Source organism: Coregonus clupeaformis, chromosome 19, assembly GCF_020615455.1.
Source record: "Coregonus clupeaformis isolate EN_2021a chromosome 19, ASM2061545v1, whole genome shotgun sequence".
In the NCBI taxonomy this organism is placed as follows: domain Eukaryota; kingdom Metazoa; phylum Chordata; class Actinopteri; order Salmoniformes; family Salmonidae; genus Coregonus; species Coregonus clupeaformis.
Window position 1 is genome coordinate 58,780,963 of NC_059210.1, and position 23,988 is coordinate 58,804,950.

The following is a 23,988-nucleotide window of genomic DNA, read 5'->3' on the forward strand; positions in this document are numbered from 1 at the left end:
TTGTTCTTCCTCTGCTAACCATGGCTACCTGCAAGGAAACACGTGCTGTCATCATTGCTTTCCACAAAAAGGACTTCACAGGCAAGGATATTGCTGCTAGTAACATTGCACCTAAATCAACCATGTATCGGATCATCAAGAACTTCAAGGAGAGAGGTTAAATTGTTGTGAAGAAGGCGTCAGGGTGCCCAAGAAAGTCCAGCAAGCGCCAGGACCGTCTCCTAAAGTTGATTCAGCTGCGGGATCGGGGCACCACCAGTGCAGAGCTTGCTCAGGAATGGCATCAGGCAGGTGTGAGTGCATCTGCCCGCACAGTGAGGCGAATACTTTTGGAGGATGGCCTGGTGTCAAGGGCAGCAAAGAAGCCACTTCTCTCCAGGAAAAACATCAGGGACAGACTGATATTCTGCAAAAGGTAAAGGGATTGGACTGCTGAGGACTGGGGTAAAGTCATTTTCTCTAATGAATCCCCTTTCCGATTGTTTGGGGCATCCGGGGAAAACACCTTGTCCGGAGAAGACAAGGTGAGCACTACCATCAGTCCTGTGTCATGCCAACAGTAAAGCATCCTGAGACCATTCATGTGTGGGGTTGCTTCTCAGCCAAGGGAGTGGGCTCACTCACAATTTGACTAAGAACACAGCCATGAATAAAGAATGGTACCAACACATCCCTACAGAGAGCAACTTCTCCCAACCATCCAAGAACAGTTTGGTGACGACCAATGCCTTTTCCAGCATGACGGCGCACCTTGCCATAAGGCAAAAGTGATAACTAAGTGGCTCGGGGAACAAAAACATCAACATTTTGGGTCCATGGCCAGGAAACTCCCAGACCTTAATCCCATTGAGAACATGTGGTCGATCCTCAAGAGGCGGGTGGACAAACAAAAACCCACAAATTTGACAAACTCCAAGCATTGATTATGCAAGAATGGGCTGCCATTAGTCAGGATGTGGCCCAGAAGTTAATTGACAGCACGCCAGGGCGGATTGCAGAGGTCTTGAAAAAGAAGGGTCAACACTGCAAATATTGACTCTTTGCATAAACGTAATGTAATTGTCTATAAAGCCTTTGACACTTATGGAATGCTTGTAATTATAATTCAGTATACCATAGTAACATCTGACAAAAATATCTCATAACACTGAAGCAGCTGAACTTTGTGAAGACCAATACTTGTATCATTCTCAAAACTTTTGACCATGACTGTAGAGTTGCATCCCAAATGGTACCCTGGAAATAGGGTACCATTTGGGATGCAACCACAAATATTATGCAAATGTATTGAGTAAAAGTCACTAGAGAATTGAGACCATTGGTAATTATTATGAGACACCCACCAAACAACATCAAAATGATCACTTATTGTAGTTTAATTAAGAAACACGTCATGAACACAGTACTGTCTTCGTAAGCAAGATGCACAGAAACATTCAAATTGTAACCATGGACACCAGTAAGGCCAAAACCCATTTATAAGACAATATTGAATATTATAACCAAATCGGTCGCTCTAGGGGGTTCAATTCAATCCAGATCGCGAAGTTCAGCACTATAGTGCGCTTGAAATATAACGGTAATTTCAGGTTGAGCCAGCATATACAAGAATGTAGTCTGCTTCAATCACACTATAGTGCTGAACTTTGGCGATATGGATTGAATCGAGCCCCAAGTCTCCTTATAACCCATGTGTTTATATGGTAATTACGTACTGGTAAGTAGTTAGTGTAATGAATTAGTACTTACAGCTTTTAAACTGTTTGTACCTATGTAACAATGTAATTACACGGTACCTACTACTGTATAATGTAGTTACGACATAAATACATGGCTTTTACACCTAATATAAAGTGGGACCACAATATCTACTGGAAAAAGAGTGGGGACAACATTAATTGTTGCACCCTTAGATTGATATCAAAGACAGTCTGGTTCAAACCAAACCCATAGCATGCAAAACACACAGGTCCAAAGGTAAGATAAAAAATAATATATATATATATATATATGTGTTTGGGAAGGTTTCCCAGACAGATTAAGCCTTATCCTAGATTTATAAACATTTTACATGAAGATACTTCATTAAGCTGGCTTTTTAGTCCACTAGGAAATAATCCCTTTATGCCCTAAATCAATAATCATTATTATCCTATCCCTTTGGCTGGTTGAGAATCCATGATAGCACCACATGATAAAGGGTATGTATGATACTTCAGTCATCTTTGATGTACAGAGGACAGGTCGTAGCGTGGCTCTTTCGTTCTTCATGGTACTTAATAAAGGAGAAGGAAAAGAGAGAGGGAACAAGCTGACTGACAGAACTTATAATGATGGGACTGTGACACATTGGTATCATCCCAAATCGCACCCCATTTCCTATACAGTGCACTACTTTTGACCAGGGCCCTATATAGGGAACAGGGTGTCATTTAGAACGCACTCATTGACCTCCTAGTAGTGTGAGATTATAATGGCTTCCAGGCCTCCCTTAAAAAAAAAGAGATTCAATAGGAATCACCTGGTTAAATAAAGAGTAAAACATAAAAATGATTGTTGAATGCTATTCAGCATAGGATTGGTGGGTGAGATGAACTGAACTGGATGGGGTTGAGGATGGGGAGCTGAGCAGGGCAGGTCATCTGTATTGGATGCGACTCCGGCTGACTACATGGGATGCAGTAACATAATCAGCTACCACATCATATGGGGATGAACTGGGCAGAGTAGGCCATCTATAGTGTTGTGACTCAATCTCAGTCCGGGGGTCTAACTCATGTGGGAAGGGCCAGGGGGTGCTGGTTAGCGTTAACCTTTATTTGCAACCTTCTTCATGTCCGATGAGAACAGCGGAGTGGTGAACTTGGGTTTAGTGTATGGTAACGAGAGACTAGGTCAGCGTAGATCGAAGCGGTGTTATGCTCTTTGACTGCATGGCCTGCCTCAGTCCGTCTTGGTGTTGTTTAGCCTGGCCCGGCCTGGGTCAGCCTGGTTTGGTTACGTCTGGCTCATCTACCGGACTCCCATGGCTGATCCTGCCGAAACATTAACAGGAAAGCAAGAGCCTTCAGAGCACCTTGTGACACAAACCCAGTAGCTTCTAGAAGCCTGGTTTGGTTACGTCTGGCTCATCTACCGGACTCCAATGGCTGATCCTGCCCGACCCAGGGCTATGAAGATCAGCCACTGTATGGTGGGTGGGTGCCGTGCCCCGTGCCCCCCCCGCCGTGCCCCGTGCCCCCCATAGCTAGCTTGTTAGTGCTCCAGTATATGTGCGTTAGAGATGTCGACGATAAGTATGACGTGTCTCTAATGCCCAGGACCCTCCGATTCAAACTCCCATTAGACAGCTCTGCAAGCGTTATAGGTTCGTTACTCACCAAATATGGAGTTTCGTTGAGCAACTATCTTAATTTATGGCCAGTATGTACTTCCAAAAATTAACTAAATAAAATTGTACAAGCAACCGAAAATCACTCATTACTGCCATGCACAGGTCGGAAGACTACAACAGCTCAATACATTGAAGGCGCTTTTTTCGGTTTCTTGTACATTTTTATTTAGACCTTTTTTGGAAGTACATACTGTCCGTAACGGGAGTAAATGAAGCTAGTTGCTCAGCTAAACTCCACTAGCGGAGCTGTCTAATCCGAGTTTGAATTGGAGCTACCTGGGTTAGAGAGGAGACACGTCAAACTCATCGTCGACATCTTTTAACGTACAGATACTGGGGCAGCTTGTTAGCAGAGGTATGGCTGTACATTGAGCAATAGATCTGACACATAGAAGGGGAGGGAAACAACAGGAAAGCAAGAGCCTTCAGAGCACCTTGTGACACAAACCCAGTAGCTTCTAGAAGCATGTTCCCAATTTTCAGTTCAGAGAAAAGGGGTCAGCGACACACAGTACAGTACACTCCCTTGTCACCACCAGATACTATTTGTGTTGTCAACTACCTACCAAATGGTGTTTAATGACCCAAAACCATATAACCCATAGTGTCTATTCTAACACCACGACATTACAATCTACTGTAAGACAATCTGACTGGTATCTAGCAGCAGAGGACTATAATGATACTAGTAAAGAATAAAGGCAAGCCCACATCTGATACCGGCTGCGACATTCAGACACTGTAGCCCTCAGCAGCCGACTATAGCAGAGAACCCACAGTAAAATGACAGTATGGGAGCAGTGCAGTGGGACAGCAAACAGAAACAGCAAGTTGGAACGAAGAAACGGATATATCTAGTTTTCGGGAGTTACGGTACTCAACTTTAAATTATAGGTTTACTGTTAGGTACATAACACTAGAAATGTTTCTTTCCGTAGAAGGCGGCGGCACTCATATCAAACTGGTAATCACCACAAATCCACTCCCTGTCCAGAATAAGGGCAGTTCTTTGTGCCACAGCGCCACTGCGAGGCTGGAGAGGAGGGGTGCAAGGCACCAGGTACAACAGGGCCGGCTGACCCATCTGCATCAGGGCCAGAGCTACAAAGGTGATGAGCAGCCCGATACCATAACCTGGAGAGAGGGAGGAGGGAGAGGGTGAAAGAGGTAGGGGAAGAGCGAATCAGGAGTATTACTGCTTGGTTGGAACAAATACTGTCTGTTATAAAGACTATCAAAAAGATGATGCAAATAAAAATGAATTGGTCTTACTGATAGTGCATGCCAGGAAATAGAACCGTGAGGACTGCATGAGGATGTCAAACCTGTGACAGTAGGCTACCAGCAGACCTGACACACACAGAGAGACAGCGAGGTAGAGTGGGAGAGACCATGTCAGCTATGCCGGACGAGTTCAGACAGAAAGATACTGTATGATATAAGGCCAGGTCAGGGAAAACTCCTGGCCCTAGATGAGATTTAGATTAGGCACTATGGTTGTTACCTGGTACTAAGACAGGATACAAGAGTAGAGTAAATCAAATCAAATTGTATTTGTCACATACTTCGTAAATAACCGGTGTAGACTAACAGTGAAATTATTAATTACAGACCTCTACATGCTTTGTAAGTAGGAAAACCTGCAAAATCGGCAGTGTATCAAATAATTCTCCCCACTGTAGGTATAGAGTAGAGGGCAGAGTATAGTACAATATAGTGTTACCTGGTACTAAGATGTCTCCAAATCCCAGCAGAGAGAAGGGCCTGTCACACAGAGCCAGGGGGAGGAGTTGAGGCGGGGCACCATAGGAAGCTGGAGAAAGGACAGGAAAGACAGCGAGCATAGATTACTTACATTATTTCTTACTTCTATTCCCACATTGGTTCAAGTGAAAAAAACTATTGTGACGCCAAATCAACAACAAAACATATCAAATCAATTGATTGATCGATTTATTCACGATGCCAACTGTACCTTTTCATGTGTAGAGGAGTCAGAGGGACCAGCCGCAACCTCCACCATTATACTCTCACCACTCTGAAGAGAGAAACATAGGAAACATGGTAGCGGCTTAATGTATAGTACAATTATCTAGCAAGTTATAGTTCTTTAAGTTCAGTCCTGTAACAAAAAAGCATTTTAGAATGAAAATGTATGAGTATTTCTTATTGAAAAAGTTGGGCTCAACCGCGAATGACTGTAACGTACCTTGGTAAAGAGAGGTGTAATAAATACAAAGAAAACATCGTAGACAAATAGGGTCACCAACAGCATGGTGCAGGCCTGGAAGAGAGAACATGGAAGAAGACATTAATATGACTGTCTTTTCCTGCCCATGGTTAGATACACAGGTCATTGAGTGTCATAAGGCCTGGTCATTAACACACATGCATGATCATCAGTACAACTCGTTACACTAGTTAGTTATTAAATGTGGTCAGTACCAGTAAATTGATTTGCATTTTAATGAGGGAAATAAGTATTTGACCCCCTCTCAATCAGAAAGATTTCTGGCTCCCAGGTGTCTTTAATACAGGTAACGAGCTGAGATTAGGAGCACACTCTTAAAGGGAGTGCTCCTAATCTCAGTTTGTTACCTGTATAAAATACACCTGTCCACAGAAGCAATCAATCAGATTCCAAACTCTCCACCATGGCCATGACCAAAGAGCTCTCCAAGGATGTCAGGGACAACATTGTAGACCTACACAAGGCTGGAATGGACTACAAGACCATCGCCAAGCAGCTTGGTGAGAAGGTGACAGCAGTTGGTGCGATTATTCGCAAATGGAAGAAACACAAAAGAACTGTCAATCTCCCTCGGCCTGGGGCTCCATGCAAGATCTCACCTCGTGGAGTTGTAATGATCATGAGAATGGTGAGGAATCAGCCCAGAACTACACGGGAGGATCTTGTCAATGATCTCAAGGCAGTTGGGACCATAGTCACCAAGAAAACAATTGGTAACACACTACACCGTGAAGGACTGAAATCCTGCAGCGCCCGCAATGTTCCCCCTGTTCAAGAAAGCACATATACATGCCCGTCTGAAGTTTGCCAATGAACATCTGAATGATTCAGAGGAGAACTGGGTGAAGGTGTTGTGGTCAGATGAGACCAAATCGAGCTCTTTGGCATCAACTCAACTCGCCGTGTTTGGAGGAGGAGGAATGCTGCCTATGACCCCAAGAACACCATCCCCACCGTCAAACATGGAGGTGGAAACATTATGCTTTGGGGGTGTTTTTCTGCTAAGGGGACAGGACAATTTCACCGCATCAAAGGGACGATGGACGGGGCCATGTACCGTCAAATCTTGGGTGAGAACCTCCTTCCCTCAGCCAGGGCATTGAAAATGGGTCGTGGGTGGGTATTCCAGCATGACAATGACCCAAAACACACGGCCAAGGCAACAAAGGAGTGGCTCAAGAAGAAGTACATTAAGGTCCTGGAGTGGCCTAGCCAGTCTCCAGACCTTAATCCCATAGTAAATCTGTGGAGGGAGCTAAAGGTTCGAGTTGCCAAACGTCCGCCTCGAAACCTTAATGACTTGGAGAAGATCTGCAAAGAGGAGTGGGACAAAAATCCCTCCTGAGAGTGTGTGCAAACCTGGTGGCCAACTACAAGAAACGTCTGACCTCTGATTGCCAACAAGGGTTTTGCCACCAAGTACTAAGTCATGTTTTGCAGAGGGGTCAAAATACTTATTTCCCTCATTAAAATGCAAATCAATTTATAACATTTTTAAATGAGGTGACATGAGTTTTTTCTAGCGGGGGAATGTAGAGGGGCCGGGGGAGGGGAAAATAGGGTCTGTGTGTGTAGGGAGTTGTGACTCCAGGGAGGGGGCACCGGGGTTTAAACATGGAGTCAGAGGAGGAGCCGCGGGCATGGGCGCGAAGGCGCAAGTGTTTAGGTGTGTCGGGGTGAGAGAAAGGTGTATGGAGCTGTCGAGGCGGAAGGCGAAGTAGGGAGGAGGGTGTATCCCGAAGTGAATAGGTTTGTCTGTGTGAGCGGGAGAGTGTGTGTGTGAACCTGTCCCACAGGAGGGCAGCACTGTGCAGAGAGAGGGTTTTAACAGGAAGAGAGTGTTTAAATAGAGGCATGGAGCTCCATGGAGTGAGCTGTACTCTCATGCCCATGGGAGATGTCTTTTACTAGGCAGGGAGTTTAGAACAAGGTGCATGGAGCTCCAGAGGTCACAAAGGTCAATGTGGGCCTGCATGGATGTCAGCAGGGCATGAGGGAGAAGCCCCAAGTGAATAGGTTTGTCTGTGTGTGCCTGTGTGTCTGTGTGAGTGAGTGTGTGTGTCAACCTTTCCCACAGGGGGCAGCACAGTGCAGGCAGCCCCAATGGAGGCTGGCTGCTCTGTGCCCATTTATTATTTGTTTTGGGCCTGCTGCACCTCTGGAGGTTCATGGAGTAAGCTCTATTCTCAAGCCCATGGGAGAGAGGGTTTTAGTAGGCAGAGAGTGATTAAATATAGGCATGGATGTCAATGGAGTGAGCTCTACTCTCTAGCCCATGAGAGAGAGGGTTTTAATAGGGAGAGAGTGATTAAATAGAGGCATGGAGCTCCAGTGAGTGAGATGTACTCTCATGCCCATGGGATAACTCTTTTACTAGGCAGGGAGTTTAGAACAAGGTGCATGGAGCTCCAGAGGTCACAAGGTCAATGTGGGCCTGCATGGATGTCAGCAGGGCATGAGGGAGAAGGCCCAAGTGAATAGGTTTGTCTGTGTGTGTCTGTGTGAGTGAGTGTGTGTGTGAACCTGTCCCACAGGAGGGCAGCACTGTGCAGAGAGAGGGTTTTAACAGGAAGAGAGTGTTTAAATAGAGGCATGGAGCTCCATGGAGTGAGCTGTACTCTCAGGCCCATGGGAGATGTCTTTTACTAGGCAGGGAGTATAGAACAAGGTGCATGGAGCTCCAGAGGTCACAAGGGTCAATGGGGGGCATGAGTGAGAATGCCCAAGTGAATAGGTTTGTCTGTGTGAGTGAGAGTGTGTGTGTGAACCTGTCCCACAGGAGGGCAGCACTGTGCAGAGAGAGGGTTTTAACAGGAAGAGAGTGTTTAAATAGAGGCATGGAGCTCCATGGAGTGAGCTGTACTCTCAGGCCCATGGGAGATGTCCTTTTACTAGGCAGGGAGTTTAGAACAAGGTGCATGGAGCTCCAGAGGTCACAAGGTCAATGTGGGCCTGCATGGATGTCAGCAGGGCATGAGGGAGAAACCCCCAAGTGAATAGGTTTGTCTGTGTGTGCCTGTGTGTGTGAGTGAGTGGTGTGTGTGTGTGTGTGTGTGTGTGTGAACCTTTCCCACAGGAGGGCAGCACTGTGCAGGCAGCTCCAATGGAGGCTGGCTGCTCTGTGCCCATGTATTATTTGTTTTGGGCCTGCTGCACCTCTGGAGGTTAATGGAGTAAGCTGTATTCTCAAGCCCATGGGAGAGAGGGTTTTAGTAGGCAGAGAGTGATTAAATATAGGCATGGATGTCAATGGAGTGAGCTCTACTCTCTAGCCCATGAGAGAGAGGGTTTTAATAGGGAGAGAGTGATTAAATAGAGGCATGGAGCTCCAGTGAGTGAGATGTACTCTCATGCCCATGGGATAACTATTTTACTAGGCAGGGAGTTTAGACCAAGGTGCATGGAGCTCCAGAGGTCACAAGGTCAATGTGGGCCTGCATGGATGTCAGCAGGGCATGAGGGAGAAGGCCCAAGTGAATAGGTTTGTCTGTGTGTGTCTGTGTGAGTGAGTGTGTGTGTGAACCTGTCCCACAGGAGGGCAGCACTGTGCAGAGAGAGGGTTTTAACAGGAAGAGAGTGTTTAAATAGAGGCATGGAGCTCCATGGAGTGAGCTGTACTCTCAGGCCCATGGGAGATGTCTTTTACTAGGCAGGGAGTATAGAACAAGGTGCATGGAGCTCCAGAGGTCACAGGGTCAATGGGCATGAGTGAGAATGCCCAAGTGAATAGGTTTGTCTGTGTGAGTGAGAGTGTGTGTGTGAACCTGTCCCACAGGAGGGCAGCACTGTGCAGAGAGAGGGTTTTAACAGGAAGAGAGTGTTTAAATAGAGGCATGGAGCTCCATGGAGTGAGCTGTACTCTCAGGCCCATGGGAGATGTCTTTTACTAGGCAGGGAGTTTAGAACAAGGTGCATGGAGCTCCAGAGGTCACAAGGTCAATGTGGGCCTGCATGGATGTCAGCAGGGCATGAGGGAGAAACCCCCAAGTGAATAGGTTTGTCTGTGTGTGCCTGTGTGTGTGAGTGAGTGTGTGTGTGTGTGTGTGTGTGTGTGAACCTTTCCCACAGGAGGGCAGCACTGTGCAGGCAGCTCCAATGGAGGCTGGCTGCTCTGTGCCCATGTATTATTTGTTTTGGGCCTGCTGCACCTCTGGAGGTTAATGGAGTAAGCTGTATTCTCAAGCCCATGGGAGAGAGGGTTTTAGTAGGCAGAGAGTGATTAAATATAGGCATGGATGTCAATGGAGTGAGCTGTACTCTCAAGCCCATGAGAGAGAGGGTTTTAATAGGGAGAGAGTGATTAAATAGAGGCATGGATGTCAATGGAGTGAGCTCTACTCTCAAGCCCATGGGAGAGAGGGTTTTAATAGGGAGAGAGTGATTAAAAAGAGGCATGGTGCTCCAGGGAGTGAGCTCTACTCTCATGCCCATGGGATAACTCTTTTACTAGGCAGGGAGTTTAGAACAAGGTGCATGGAGCTCCAGAGGTCACAAAGGTCAATGTGGGCCTGCATGGATGTCAGCAGGGCATGAGGGAGAAGGCCCAAGTGAATAGGTTTGTCTGTGTGTGCCTGTGTGTGTGAGTGAGTGAGTGTGTGTGTCAACCTTTCCCACAGGAGGGCAGCACTGTGCAGAGAGAGGGTTTTAATAGGAAGAGAGTGATTAAATAGAGGCATGGAGCTCCATGGAGTGAGCTCTACTCTCATGCCCATGGGAGATGTCTTTTACTAGGCAGAGAGTTTAGAACAAGGTGCATGGAGCTCCAGAGGTCACAAAGGTCAATGTGGGCCTGCATGGATGTCAGCAGGGCATGAGGGAGAAGGCCCAAGTGAATAGGTTTGTCTGTGTGTGCCTGTGTGTGTGAGTGAGTGAGTGTGTGTGTCAACCTTTCCCACAGGAGGGCAGCACTGTGCAGAGAGAGGGTTTTAATAGGAAGAGAGTGATTAAATAGAGGCATGGAGCTCCATGGAGTGAGCTGTACTCTCATGCCCATGGGAGATGTCCTTTACTAGGCAGGGAGTGTAGAACAAGGTGCATGGAGCTCCAGAGGTCACAAAGGTCAATGTGGGCCTGCATGGATGTCAGCAGGGCATGAGGGAGAAGACCCAAGTGAATAGGTGTGTCTGTGTGAGTGAGTGTGTGTGTGTGTCTGTGTGAGTGAGTGAGTGTGTGTGTGAACCTGTCCCACAGGAGGGCAGCACTGTGCAGAGAGAGGGTTTTAACAGGAAGAGAGTGTTTAAATAGAGGCATGGAGCTCCATGGAGTGAGCTGTACTCTCATGCCCATGGGAGATGTCTTTTACTAGGCAGGGAGTTTAGAACAAGGTGCATGGAGCTCCAGAGGTCACAAAGGTCAATGTGGGCCTGCATGGATGTCAGCAGGGCATGAGGGAGAAGGCCCAAGTGAATAGGTTTGTCTGTGTGTGCCTGTGTGTCTGTGTGAGTGAGTGTGTGTGTCAACCTTTCCCACAGGGGGGCAGCACAGTGCAGGCAGCCCCAATGTAGGCTGGCTGCTCTGTGCCCATTTATTATTTGTTTTGGGCCTGCTGCACCTCTGGAGGTTCATGGAGTAAGCTCTATTCTCAAGCCCATGGGAGAGAGGGTTTTAGTAGGCAGAGAGTGATTAAATATAGGCATGGATGTCAATGGAGTGAGCTCTACTCTCTAGCCCATGAGAGAGAGGGTTTTAATAGGGAGAGAGTGATTAAATAGAGGCATGGAGCTCCAGTGAGTGAGATGTACTCTCATGCCCATGGGATAACTATTTTACTAGGCAGGGAGTTTAGACCAAGGTGCATGGAGCTCCAGAGGTCACAAGGTCAATGTGGGCCTGCATGGATGTCAGCAGGGCATGAGGGAGAAGGCCCAAGTGAATAGGTTTGTCTGTGTGTGTCTGTGTGAGTGAGTGTGTGTGTGAACCTGTCCCACAGGAGGGCAGCACTGTGCAGAGAGAGGGTTTTAACAGGAAGAGAGTGTTTAAATAGAGGCATGGAGCTCCATGGAGTGAGCTGTACTCTCAGGCCCATGGGAGATGTCTTTTACTAGGCAGGGAGTATAGAACAAGGTGCATGGAGCTCCAGAGGTCACAGGGTCAATGGGGCATGAGTGAGAATGCCCAAGTGAATAGGTTTGTCTGTGTGAGTGAGAGTGTGTGTGTGAACCTGTCCCACAGGAGGGCAGCACTGTGCAGAGAGAGGGTTTTAACAGGAAGAGAGTGTTTAAATAGAGGCATGGAGCTCCATGGAGTGAGCTGTACTCTCAGGCCCATGGGAGATGTCTTTTACTAGGCAGGGAGTTTAGAACAAGGTGCATGGAGCTCCAGAGGTCACAAGGTCAATGTGGGCCTGCATGGATGTCAGCAGGGCATGAGGGAGAAACCCCAAGTGAATAGGTTTGTCTGTGTGTGCCTGTGTGTGTGTGTGTGTGTGTGTGTGTGTCAACCTTTCCCACAGGAGGGCAGCACAGTGCAGGCAGCTCCAATGGAGGCTGGCTGCTCTGTGCCCATGTATTATTTGTTTTGGGCCTGCTGCACCTCTGGAGGTTAATGGAGTAAGCTGTATTCTCAAGCCCATGGGAGAGAGGGTTTTAGTAGGCAGAGAGTGATTAAATATAGGCATGGATGTCAATGGAGTGAGCTCTACTCTCAAGCCCATGAGAGAGAGGGTTTTAATAGGGAGAGAGTGATTAAATAGAGGCATGGAGCTAGCCATTGAGTGAAGATGTACTCTCATGCCCATGGGATAACTATTTTACTAGGCAGGGAGTTTAGAACAAGGTGCATGGAGCTCCAGAGGTCACAAAGGTCAATGTGGGCCTGCATGGATGTCAGCAGGGCATGAGGGAGAAGGCCCAAGTGAATAGGTTTGTCTGTGTGTGTGTGTGTGAACCTTTCCCACAGGAGGGCAGCACTGTGCAGAGAGAGGGTTTTAACAGGAAGAGAGTGTTTAAATAGAGGCATGGAGCTCCATGGAGTGAGCTGTACTCTCAGGCCCATGGGAGATGTCTTTTACTAGGCAGGGAGTATAGAACAAGGTGCATGGAGCTCCAGAGGTCACAAGGGTCAATGGCGCGGATGAGAGGGCATGAGTGAGAATGCCCAAGTGAATAGGTTTGTCTGTGTGAGTGAGTGAGTGTGTGTGTGAACCTGTCCCACAGGAGGGCAGCACTGTGCAGAGAGAGGGTTTTAACAGGAAGAGAGTGATTAAATAGAGGCATGGAGCTCCATGGAGTGAGCTGTACTCTCAGGCCCATGGGAGATGTCTTTTACTAGGCAGGGAGTTTAGAACAAGGTGCATGGAGCTCCAGAGGTCACAAGGTCAATGTGGGCCTGCATGGATGTCAGCAGGGCATGAGGGAGAAGGCCCAAGTGAATAGGTTTGTCTGTGTGTGCCTGTGTGTGTGAGTGAGTGAGTGTGTGTGTCAACCTTTCCCACAGGAGGGCAGCACTGTGCAGAGAGAGGGTTTTAACAGGAAGAGAGTGTTTAAATAGAGGCATGGAGCTCCATGGAGTGAGCTCTACTCTCATGCCCATGGGAGATGTCTTTTACTAGGCAGGGAGTTTAGAACAAGGTGCATGGAGCTCCAGAGGTCACAAAGGTCAATGTGGGCCTGCATGGATGTCAGCAGGGCATGAGGGAGAAGGCCCAAGTGAATAGGTTTGTCTGTGTGTGCCTGTGTGTGTGAGTGAGTGAGTGTGTGTGTGAACCTTTCCCACAGGAGGGCAGCACTGTGCAGAGCAGAGGGTTTTAACAGGAAGAGAGTGATTAAATAGAGGCTGCATGGAGCTCCATGGAGTGAGCTGTACTCTCATGCCCATGGGAGATGTCTTTTACTAGGCAGGAGTATAGAACAAGGTGCATGGAGCTCCAGAGGTCACGGTCAATGGGCATGAGTGAGAATGCCCAAGTGAATAGGTTTGTCTGTGTGAGTGAGAGTGTGTGTGTGAACCTGTCCCACAGGAGGGCAGCACTGTGCAGAGAGAGGGTTTTAACAGGAAGAGAGTGATTAAATAGAGGCATGGAGCTCCATGGAGTGAGCTGTACTCTCAGGCCCATGGGAGAAGTCTTTTACTAGGCAGGGAGTTTAGAACAAGGTGCATGGAGCTCCAGAGGTCACAAAGGTCAATGTGGGCCTGCATGGATGTCAGCAGGGCATGAGGGAGAAGGCCCAAGTGAATAGGTTTGTCTGTGTGTGCCTGTGTGTGTGAGTGAGTGAGTGTGTGTGTCAACCTTTCCCACAGGAGGGCAGCACTGTGCAGAGAGAGGGTTTTAACAGGAAGAGAGTGTTTAAATAGAGGCATGGAGCTCCATGGAGTGAGCTCTACTCTCATGCCCATGGGAGATGTCTTTTACTAGGCAGGGAGTTTAGAACAAGGTGCATGGAGCTCCAGAGGTCACAAAGGTCAATGTGGGCCTGCATGGATGTCAGCAGGGCATGAGGGAGAAGGCCCAAGTGAATAGGTTTGTCTGTGTGTGCCTGTGTGTGTGAGTGAGTGAGTGTGTGTGTCAACCTTTCCCACAGGAGGGCAGCACTGTGCAGAGAGAGGCTTTTAATGGGAAGAGAGTGATTAAATAGAGGCATGGAGCTCCATGGAGTGAGCTGTACTCTCATGCCCATGGGAGATGTCCTTTACTAGGCAGGGAGTGTAGAACAAGGTGCATGGAGCTCCAGAGGTCACAAAGGTCAATGTGGGCCTGCATGGATGTCAGCAGGGCATGAGGGAGAAGGCCCAAGTGAATAGGTGTGTCTGTGTGAGTGAGTGTGTTTGTGTGTCTGTGTGAGTGAGTGAGTGTGTGTGTGAACCTGTCCCACAGGAGGGCAGCACTGTGCAGAGAGAGGGTTTTAACAGGAAGAGAGTGTTTAAATAGAGGCATGGAGCTCCATGGAGTGAGCTGTACTCTCATGCCCATGGGAGATGTCTTTTACTAGGCAGGGAGTTTAGAACAAGGTGCATGGAGCTCCAGAGGTCACAAAGGTCAATGTGGGCCTGCATGGATGTCAGCAGGGCATGAGGGAGAAGGCCCAAGTGAATAGGTTTGTCTGTGTGTGCCTGTGTGTCTGTGTGAGTGAGTGTGTGTGTCAACCTTTCCCACAGGGGGCAGCACAGTGCAGGCAGCCCCAATGTAGGCTGGCTGCTCTGTGCCCATTTATTATTTGTTTTGGGCCTGCTGCACCTCTGGAGGTTCATGGAGTAAGCTCTATTCTCAAGCCCATGGGAGAGAGGGTTTTAGTAGGCAGAGAGTGATTAAATATAGGCATGGATGTCAATGGAGTGAGCTCTACTCTCTAGCCCATGAGAGAGAGGGTTTTAATAGGGAGAGAGTGATTAAATAGAGGCATGGAGCTCCAGTGAGTGAGATGTACTCTCATGCCCATGGGATAACTATTTTACTAGGCAGGGAGTTTAGACCAAGGTGCATGGAGCTCCAGAGGTCACAAGGTCAATGTGGGCCTGCATGGATGTCAGCAGGGCATGAGGGAGAAGGCCCAAGTGAATAGGTTTGTCTGTGTGTGTCTGTGTGAGTGAGTGTGTGTGTGAACCTGTCCCACAGGAGGGCAGCACTGTGCAGAGAGAGGGTTTTAACAGGAAGAGAGTGTTTAAATAGAGGCATGGAGCTCCATGGAGTGAGCTGTACTCTCAGGCCCATGGGAGATGTCTTTTACTAGGCAGGGAGTATAGAACAAGGTGCATGGAGCTCCAGAGGTCACAGGGTCAATGGGCATGAGTGAGAATGCCCAAGTGAATAGGTTTGTCTGTGTGAGTGAGAGTGTGTGTGTGAACCTGTCCCACAGGAGGGCAGCACTGTGCAGAGAGAGGGTTTTAACAGGAAGAGAGTGTTTAAATAGAGGCATGGAGCTCCATGGAGTGAGCTGTACTCTCAGGCCCATGGGAGATGTCTTTTACTAGGCAGGGAGTATAGAACAAGGTGCATGGAGCTCCAGAGGTCACAGGGTCAATGGGGCGGAGCAGGGCATGAGGGAGAATGCCCAAGTGAATAGGTTTGTCTGTGTGAGTGAGTGAGTGTGTGTGTGAACCTGTCCCACAGGAGGGCAGCACTGTGCAGAGAGAGGGTTTTAACAGGAAGAGAGTGTTTAAATAGAGGCATGGAGCTCCATGGAGTGAGCTGTACTCTCAGGCCCATGGGAGATGTCTTTTACTAGGCAGGGAGTTTAGAACAAGGTGCATGGAGCTCCAGAGGTCACAAAGGTCAATGTGGGCCTGCATGGATGTCAGCAGGGCATGAGGGAGAAGGCCCAAGTGAATAGGTTTGTCTGTGTGTGCCTGTGTGTGTGAGTGAGTGAGTGTGTGTGTCAACCTTTCCCACAGGAGGGCAGCACTGTGCAGAGAGAGGGTTTTAATAGGGAGAGAGTGATTAAATAGAGGCATGGAGCTCCATGGAGTGAGCTCTACTCTCATGCCCATGGGAGATGTCTTTTACTAGGCAGGGAGTTTAGACCAAGGTGCATGGAGCTCCAGAGGTCACAAAGGTCAATGTGGGCCTGCATGGATGTCAGCAGGGCATGAGGGAGAAGGCCCAAGTGAATAGGTTTGTCTGTGTGTGCCTGTGTGTGTGAGTGAGTGAGTGTGTGTGTGAACCTGTCCCACAGGAGGGCAGCACTGTGCAGAGAGAGGGTTTTAACAGGAAGAGAGTGTTTAAATAGAGGCATGGAGCTCCATGGAGTGAGCTGTACTCTCATGCCCATGGGAGATGTCTTTTACTAGGCAGGGAGTATAGAACAAGGTGCATGGAGCTCCAGAGGTACAGGGTCAATGGGCATGAGTGAGAATGCCCAAGTGAATAGGTTTGTCTGTGTGAGTGAGAGGGGTGTGAACCTGTCCCACAGGAGGGCAGCACTGTGCAGAGAGAGGGTTTTAACAGGAAGAGAGTGTTTAAATAGAGGCATGGAGCTCCATGGAGTGAGCTGTACTCTCATGCCCATGGGAGATGTCTTTTACTAGGCAGGGAGTTTAGAACAAGGTGCATGGAGCTCCAGAGGTCACAAAGGTCAATGTGGGCCTGCATGGATGTCAGCAGGGCATGAGGGAGAAGGCCCAAGTGAATAGGTTTGTCTGTGTGTGCCTGTGTGTGTGAGTGAGTGAGTGTGTGTGTCAACCTTTCCCACAGGAGGGCAGCACTGTGCAGAGAGAGGGTTTTAACAGGAAGAGAGTGTTTAAATAGAGGCATGGAGCTCCATGGAGTGAGCTCTACTCTCATGCCCATGGGAGATGTCTTTTACTAGGCAGGGAGTTTAGAACAAGGTGCATGGAGCTCCAGAGGTCACAAAGGTCAATGTGGGCCTGCATGGATGTCAGCAGGGCATGAGGGAGAAGGCCCAAGTGAATAGGTTTGTCTGTGTGTGCCTGTGTGTGTGAGTGAGTGAGTGTGTGTGTCAACCTTTCCCACAGGAGGGCAGCACTGTGCAGAGAGAGGGTTTTAATAGGAAGAGAGTGATTAAATAGAGGCATGGAGCTCCATGGAGTGAGCTGTACTCTCATGCCCATGGGAGATGTCCTTTACTAGGCAGGGAGTGTAGAACAAGGTGCATGGAGCTCCAGAGGTCACAAAGGTCAATGTGGGCCTGCATGGATGTCATCAGGGCATGAGGGAGAAGGCCCAAGTGAATAGGTGTGTCTGTGTGAGTGAGTGTGTGTGTGTGTCTGTGTGAGTGAGTGAGTGTGTGTGTGAACCTGTCCCACAGGAGGGCAGCACTGTGCAGAGAGAGGGTTTTAACAGGAAGAGAGTGTTTAAATAGAGGCATGGAGCTCCATGGAGTGAGCTGTACTCTCATGCCCATGGGAGATGTCTTTTACTAGGCAGGGAGTTTAGAACAAGGTGCATGGAGCTCCAGAGGTCACAAAGGTCAATGTGGGCCTGCATGGATGTCAGCAGGGCATGAGGGAGAAGGCCCAAGTGAATAGGTTTGTCTGTGTGTGCCTGTGTGTCTGTGTGAGTGAGTGTGTGTGTCAACCTTTCCCACAGGGGGGCAGCACAGTGCAGGCAGCCCCAATGTAGGCTGGCTGCTCTGTGCCCATTTATTATTTGTTTTGGGCCTGCTGCACCTCTGGAGGTTCATGGAGTAAGCTCTATTCTCAAGCCCATGGGAGAGAGGGTTTTAGTAGGCAGAGAGTGATTAAATATAGGCATGGATGTCAATGGAGTGAGCTCTACTCTCTAGCCCATGAGAGAGAGGGTTTTAATAGGGAGAGAGTGATTAAATAGAGGCATGGAGCTCCAGTGAGTGAGATGTACTCTCATGCCCATGGGATAACTATTTTACTAGGCAGGGAGTTTAGACCAAGGTGCATGGAGCTCCAGAGGTCACAAGGTCAATGTGGGCCTGCATGGATGTCAGCAGGGCATGAGGGAGAAGGCCCAAGTGAATAGGTTTGTCTGTGTGTGTCTGTGTGAGTGAGTGTGTGTGTGAACCTGTCCCACAGGAGGGCAGCACTGTGCAGAGAGAGGGTTTTAACAGGAAGAGAGTGTTTAAATAGAGGCATGGAGCTCCATGGAGTGAGCTGTACTCTCAGGCCCATGGGAGATGTCTTTTACTAGGCAGGGAGTATAGAACAAGGTGCATGGAGCTCCAGAGGTCACAGGGTCAATGGGGCATGAGGGAGAATGCCCAAGTGAATAGGTTTGTCTGTGTGAGTGAGTGAGTGTGTGTGTGAACCTGTCCCACAGGAGGGCAGCACTGTGCAGAGAGAGGGTTTTAACAGGAAGAGAGTGTTTAAATAGAGGCATGGAGCTCCATGGAGTGAGCTGTACTCTCAGGCCCATGGGAGATGTCTTTTACTAGGCAGGGAGTATAGAACAAGGTGCATGGAGCTCCAGAGGTCACAGGGTCAATGGGGCATGAGGGAGAATGCCCAAGTGAATAGGTTTGTCTGTGTGAGTGAGTGAGTGTGTGTGTGAACCTGTCCCACAGGAGGGCAGCACTGTGCAGAGAGAGGGTTTTAACAGGAAGAGAGTGTTTAAATAGAGGCATGGAGCTCCATGGAGTGAGCTGTACTCTCAGGCCCATGGGAGATGTCTTTTACTAGGCAGGGAGTATAGAACAAGGTGCATGGAGCTCCAGAGGTCACAGGGTCAATGGGCATGAGTGAGAATGCCCAAGTGAATAGGTTTGTCTGTGTGAGTGAGAGTGTGTGTGTGAACCTGTCCCACAGGAGGGCAGCACTGTGCAGAGAGAGGGTTTTAACAGGAAGAGAGTGTTTAAATAGAGGCATGGAGCTCCATGGAGTGAGCTGTACTCTCAGGCCCATGGGAGATGTCTTTTACTAGGCAGGGAGTTTAGAACAAGGTGCATGGAGCTCCAGAGGTCACAAGGTCAATGTGGGCCTGCATGGATGTCAGCAGGGCATGAGGGAGAAACCCCCAAGTGAATAGGTTTGTCTGTGTGTGCCTGTGTGTGTGAGTGAGTGTGTGTGTGTGTGTGTGTGTGTGTGAACCTTTCCCACAGGAGGGCAGCACTGTGCAGGCAGCTCCAATGGAGGCTGGCTGCTCTGTGCCCATGTATTATTTGTTTTGGGCCTGCTGCACCTCTGGAGGTTAATGGAGTAAGCTGTATTCTCAAGCCCATGGGAGAGAGGGTTTTAGTAGGCAGAGAGTGATTAAATATAGGCATGGATGTCAATGGAGTGAGCTGTACTCTCAAGCCCATGAGAGAGAGGGTTTTAATAGGGAGAGAGTGATTAAATAGAGGCATGGATGTCAATGGAGTGAGCTCTACTCTCAAGCCCATGGGAGAGAGGGTTTTAATAGGGAGAGAGTGATTAAAAAGAGGCATGGTGCTCCAGGGAGTGAGCTCTACTCTCATGCCCATGGGATAACTCTTTTACTAGGCAGGGAGTTTAGAACAAGGTGCATGGAGCTCCAGAGGTCACAAAGGTCAATGTGGGCCTGCATGGATGTCAGCAGGGCATGAGGGAGAAGGCCCAAGTGAATAGGTTTGTCTGTGTGTGCCTGTGTGTGTGAGTGAGTGAGTGTGTGTGTCAACCTTTCCCACAGGAGGGCAGCACTGTGCAGAGAGAGGGTTTTAACAGGAAGAGAGTGTTTAAATAGAGGCATGGAGCTCCATGGAGTGAGCTCTACTCTCATGCCCATGGGAGATGTCTTTTACTAGGCAGGGAGTTTAGAACAAGGTGCATGGAGCTCCAGAGGTCACAAAGGTCAATGTGGGCCTGCATGGATGTCAGCAGGGCATGAGGGAGAAGGCCCAAGTGAATAGGTTTGTCTGTGTGTGCCTGTGTGTGTGAGTGAGTGAGTGTGTGTGTCAACCTTTCCCACAGGAGGGCAGCACTGTGCAGAGAGAGGGTTTTAATAGGAAGAGAGTGATTAAATAGAGGCATGGAGCTCCATGGAGTGAGCTGTACTCTCATGCCCATGGGAGATGTCCTTTACTAGGCAGGGAGTGTAGAACAAGGTGCATGGAGCTCCAGAGGTCACAAAGGTCAATGTGGGCCTGCATGGATGTCATCAGGGCATGAGGGAGAAGACCCAAGTGAATAGGTGTGTCTGTGTGAGTGAGTGTGTGTGTGTGTCTGTGTGAGTGAGTGAGTGTGTGTGTGAACCTGTCCCACAGGAGGGCAGCACTGTGCAGAGAGAGGGTTTTAACAGGAAGAGAGTGTTTAAATAGAGGCATGGAGCTCCATGGAGTGAGCTGTACTCTCATGCCCATGGGAGATGTCTTTTACTAGGCAGGGAGTTTAGAACAAGGTGCATGGAGCTCCAGAGGTCACAAAGGTCAATGTGGGCCTGCATGGATGTCAGCAGGGCATGAGGGAGAAGGCCCAAGTGAATAGGTTTGTCTGTGTGTGCCTGTGTGTCTGTGTGAGTGAGTGTGTGTGTCAACCTTTCCCACAGGGGGCAGCACAGTGCAGGCAGCCCCAATGTAGGCTGGCTGCTCTGTGCCCATTTATTATTTGTTTTGGGCCTGCTGCACCTCTGGAGGTTCATGGAGTAAGCTCTATTCTCAAGCCCATGGGAGAGAGGGTTTTAGTAGGCAGAGAGTGATTAAATATAGGCATGGATGTCAATGGAGTGAGCTCTACTCTCTAGCCCATGAGAGAGAGGGTTTTAATAGGGAGAGAGTGATTAAATAGAGGCATGGAGCTCCAGTGAGTGAGATGTACTCTCATGCCCATGGGATAACTATTTTACTAGGCAGGGAGTTTAGACCAAGGTGCATGGAGCTCCAGAGGTCACAAGGTCAATGTGGGCCTGCATGGATGTCAGCAGGGCATGAGGGAGAAGGCCCAAGTGAATAGGTTTGTCTGTGTGTGTCTGTGTGAGTGAGTGTGTGTGTGAACCTGTCCCACAGGAGGGCAGCACTGTGCAGAGAGAGGGTTTTAACAGGAAGAGAGTGTTTAAATAGAGGCATGGAGCTCCATGGAGTGAGCTGTACTCTCAGGCCCATGGGAGATGTCTTTTACTAGGCAGGGAGTATAGAACAAGGTGCATGGAGCTCCAGAGGTCACAGGGTCAATGGGCATGAGTGAGAATGCCCAAGTGAATAGGTTTGTCTGTGTGAGTGAGAGTGTGTGTGTGAACCTGTCCCACAGGAGGGCAGCACTGTGCAGAGAGAGGGTTTTAACAGGAAGAGAGTGTTTAAATAGAGGCATGGAGCTCCATGGAGTGAGCTGTACTCTCAGGCCCATGGGAGATGTCTTTTACTAGGCAGGGAGTTTAGAACAAGGTGCATGGAGCTCCAGAGGTCACAAGGTCAATGTGGGCCTGCATGGATGTCAGCAGGGCATGAGGGAGAAACCCCCAAGTGAATAGGTTTGTCTGTGTGTGCCTGTGTGTGTGAGTGAGTGTGTGTGTGTGTGTGTGTGTGTGTGTGTGTGAACCTTTCCCACAGGAGGGCAGCACTGTGCAGGCAGCTCCAATGGAGGCTGGCTGCTCTGTGCCCATGTATTATTTGTTTTGGGCCTGCTGCACCTCTGGAGGTTAATGGAGTAAGCTGTATTCTCAAGCCCATGGGAGAGAGGGTTTTAGTAGGCAGAGAGTGATTAAATATAGGCATGGATGTCAATGGAGTGAGCTGTACTCTCAAGCCCATGAGAGAGAGGGTTTTAATAGGGAGAGAGTGATTAAATAGAGGCATGGATGTCAATGGAGTGAGCTCTACTCTCAAGCCCATGGGAGAGAGGGTTTTAATGGGGAGAGAGTGATTAAAAAGAGGCATGGTGCTCCAGGGAGTGAGCTCTACTCTCATGCCCATGGGATAACTCTTTTACTAGGCAGGGAGTTTAGAACAAGGTGCATGGAGCTCCAGAGGTCACAAAGGTCAATGTGGGCCTGCATGGATGTCAGCAGGGCATGAGGGAGAAGGCCCAAGTGAATAGGTTTGTCTGTGTGTGCCTGTGTGTGTGAGTGAGTGAGTGTGTGTGTCAACCTTTCCCACAGGAGGGCAGCACTGTGCAGAGAGAGGGTTTTAACAGGAAGAGAGTGTTTAAATAGAGGCATGGAGCTCCATGGAGTGAGCTCTACTCTCATGCCCATGGGAGATGTCTTTTACTAGGCAGGGAGTTTAGAACAAGGTGCATGGAGCTCCAGAGGTCACAAAGGTCAATGTGGGCCTGCATGGATGTCAGCAGGGCATGAGGGAGAAGGCCCAAGTGAATAGGTTTGTCTGTGTGTGCCTGTGTGTGTGAGTGAGTGAGTGTGTGTGTCAACCTTTCCCACAGGAGGGCAGCACTGTGCAGAGAGAGGGTTTTAATAGGAAGAGAGTGATTAAATAGAGGCATGGAGCTCCATGGAGTGAGCTGTACTCTCATGCCCATGGGAGATGTCCTTTACTAGGCAGGGAGTGTAGAACAAGGTGCATGGAGCTCCAGAGGTCACAAAGGTCAATGTGGGCCTGCATGGATGTCATCAGGGCATGAGGGAGAAGACCCAAGTGAATAGGTGTGTCTGTGTGAGTGAGTGTGTGTGTGTGTCTGTGTGAGTGAGTGAGTGTGTGTGTGAACCTGTCCCACAGGAGGGCAGCACTGTGCAGAGAGAGGGTTTTAACAGGAAGAGAGTGTTTAAATAGAGGCATGGAGCTCCATGGAGTGAGCTGTACTCTCATGCCCATGGGAGATGTCTTTTACTAGGCAGGGAGTTTAGAACAAGGTGCATGGAGCTCCAGAGGTCACAAAGGTCAATGTGGGCCTGCATGGATGTCAGCAGGGCATGAGGGAGAAGGCCCAAGTGAATAGGTTTGTCTGTGTGTGCCTGTGTGTCTGTGTGAGTGAGTGTGTGTGTCAACCTTTCCCACAGGGGGCAGCACAGTGCAGGCAGCCCCAATGTAGGCTGGCTGCTCTGTGCCCATTTATTATTTGTTTTGGGCCTGCTGCACCTCTGGAGGTTCATGGAGTAAGCTCTATTCTCAAGCCCATGGGAGAGAGGGTTTTAGTAGGCAGAGAGTGATTAAATATAGGCATGGATGTCAATGGAGTGAGCTCTACTCTCTAGCCCATGAGAGAGAGGGTTTTAATAGGGAGAGAGTGATTAAATAGAGGCATGGAGCTCCAGTGAGTGAGATGTACTCTCATGCCCATGGGATAACTATTTTACTAGGCAGGGAGTTTAGACCAAGGTGCATGGAGCTCCAGAGGTCACAAGGTCAATGTGGGCCTGCATGGATGTCAGCAGGGCATGAGGGAGAAGGCCCAAGTGAATAGGTTTGTCTGTGTGTGTCTGTGTGAGTGAGTGTGTGTGTGAACCTGTCCCACAGGAGGGCAGCACTGTGCAGAGAGAGGGTTTTAACAGGAAGAGAGTGTTTAAATAGAGGCATGGAGCTCCATGGAGTGAGCTGTACTCTCAGGCCCATGGGAGATGTCTTTTACTAGGCAGGGAGTATAGAACAAGGTGCATGGAGCTCCAGAGGTCACAGGGTCAATGGGCATGAGTGAGAATGCCCAAGTGAATAGGTTTGTCTGTGTGAGTGAGAGTGTGTGTGTGAACCTGTCCCACAGGAGGGCAGCACTGTGCAGAGAGAGGGTTTTAACAGGAAGAGAGTGTTTAAATAGAGGCATGGAGCTCCATGGAGTGAGCTGTACTCTCAGGCCCATGGGAGATGTCTTTTACTAGGCAGGGAGTTTAGAACAAGGTGCATGGAGCTCCAGAGGTCACAAGGTCAATGTGGGCCTGCATGGATGTCAGCAGGGCATGAGGGAGAAACCCCCAAGTGAATAGGTTTGTCTGTGTGTGCCTGTGTGTGTGAGTGAGTGGTGTGTGTGTGTGTGTGTGTGTGTGTGTGAACCTTTCCCACAGGAGGGCAGCACTGTGCAGGCAGCTCCAATGGAGGCTGGCTGCTCTGTGCCCATGTATTATTTGTTTTGGGCCTGCTGCACCTCT

At 49.0% G+C, this 23,988-nt stretch overlaps 1 pseudogene; it reads right to left on the reverse strand.

Annotated features, from left to right (window-relative positions):
* Positions 1–3,256: 3,256 nt before the first annotated feature.
* Positions 3,257–23,988, reverse strand: part of LOC121557530 — a 70,339-nt pseudogene continuing 49,607 nt past the window's right edge.